General features: G+C 45.0%; 1 protein-coding gene across 9 annotated transcripts in view; it reads left to right on the top strand.

The window, feature by feature from the left end:
* Positions 1-2085, top strand: part of LOC138177338 (homeobox protein CDX-4-like) — a 20657-nt gene that overhangs the window by 6756 nt on the left and 11816 nt on the right. The window lies entirely within an intron of this gene.

Genomic DNA, 2085 nt, shown 5'->3' with positions numbered 1-2085 from the left:
AAGGAAGGAAGGAAGGAAGGAAGGAAGGAAGGAAGGAAGGAAGGGAAAACCAAACCAAATACCTTCTCTGGAACAGAACACCGAATGTCAGAAATGGATAGAAATGCTTCAGCCAGCCCTATTTCCTTTAGCAAGACTCATTGATGGGGCAGCTAGGTGACGCAGTGAATAGAGCACCAGCCCTAGAGTCAGGAGGACCTGAGTTCAAATCTGACCTCAGACACTTAACACAAAAACTAGCTGTGTGACCTTAATTCCAATTGCCCTACCTTCCCTCTTCCAAAAAGGAAAAAAAAAAGACTTACTGAGATCAGCTATAATAAGGACCTTCCTAGAAGGTCAGAGCTAGAAGGATCCTTGGGGATCAAACACCTTGTCCAACTCCCTCATTTTCCAGAGGATGAGGACTGTGAGACCAGTCAGAATAATGGAGCTGTCTGGGGTCACAAAACTAATAAACAAAGGGTACACTCAAATCCAGATCTCGAGTCTCCAACAAGACTCCTCTTACGACTCCAAACTTCTCTTCCTTAAATGCTCTGAAAAGTGTCATCTTGGAAAAGCCTTAAGATGAGGAAAGAAGGTGGTGGTTTCACTAGGGTATTTTATAACTTTGAGCCACACCAATGTGTCCAGGATCTGTATTTCCATGGGGTGAAGGGGAAAGAGAAAGGAAGGGGGAAGGCACTCCCCTCCACTTATGCAGATAAAAACCCCTTTGTAGTTCAGTGGTGTTCAAGAGTTTCTCTAGTCAGAAGGCCAACACCTTCACACCAAACCCCCACCCCCACCCGCCCGAAGCCAACCGGATGATTGAACTTCTCAGAAACTAGCAGGTGCTCAGACATCAGGCACCCAGTCCATCCCTGGGTCTGCACTGGGAGACTTTTGAGCATACTAGATCCTGCCAGAGGTTTTGCCTAAGGCATGGAGAGACTGGTGTCTCCTCCCCAGCAATGAGGAGATTTTAAAGGAAGAAACTTCCTGGTACATCACCACACACTGACTATCCTACTAGATACACCAGTGGATTCTAGCAAGTAAATCACTACCCCTGTACTGTGTACCTGAAGGGAAACTCAGTAACTTTAGGGCCATGGAAAACCCCAAAGCAGACCCGCCTAATAATTCCTTAGTGTTTCCTACTCCATAATTGGTCTCAGCTTTTTCTTTTCTAATCTTGCTAAGGAACAAGTCACAGCTAACCATAATCATGCCTCAGTGCCCCCAAGTACCTCTCCAGGACTCCCATTTCCAGCTGTTCTTTGCATTGGGGAGGCAGTTTCTGCTCTGGGAGATCTCTATGCTAATATAGTTCCAGCTCTATTAGAAAGGAATTTCTAAGCTTAAGAATCCCCATCATTCTCTCTTTAATAATGAGAAAATTGAGACCCCAGCAATGGAAGTCATCACACAAAATATACAGCAATGAAATGATGAGGCTGGCACTGTGGCATAGGTCTTCCAGTTCCAACTTGGTGCCCTCTCTGCTATACCAAGCTTTTTTCCTTCTGTGTGATCTGTGTAGGGAGGCATCTGACTAGCCGTGTACCATTGGATATCTTAGTAAACAGCCATCATTGGGGTTATTGAAGAAGACACAGGATACTCTAGAGGGAAGTCCAAGAGAGGTAAGGGGTAGAAATGGAGAAAGGGGAGCAATGATTTCTGTGCTCCAAATTCCTAGAAAGACTTGTGCTAAAGATAGAAAAATAATACCCAGTAATAGGATGCTTCCTAAATACATACTTTCTTCCTGTCAAACGGGTAGAGCCAATATTATTATTCTAGTTTTACAGGTAAAGAAACTGAGGCTAGTAAGTTTCTAAACTGGGACTGGTCCCCAGGTTTCCTGACTCCCAAGTCCTTACTACACCAAGAACTAATTGACTTATTTTTGGACTGAACCCACAACCTTGTTCTCCCAGGCTCAGAGTTCTAACCATCTGAGATAAGTGACCCAAACAACCTCAGGCTATTAAAACCTTGAGTACAGTCAGGAAACTGGTTTTCTAGGAGAACCTGGGAACCCAAGCCGTGTCGTCTGCCCTGCACTGAAGGATGTGTGTGTGTGTGTGGGGGGGG

This window comes from Petaurus breviceps, unplaced genomic scaffold (genome assembly GCF_028583685.1).
Source record: "Petaurus breviceps papuanus isolate PSGF00001 unplaced genomic scaffold, PetGlider_PUasm1.0 90386, whole genome shotgun sequence".
Classification (NCBI taxonomy): Eukaryota; Metazoa; Chordata; class Mammalia; order Diprotodontia; family Petauridae; genus Petaurus; species Petaurus breviceps.
This window is presented reverse-complemented; position numbering and strand designations above follow the sequence as displayed.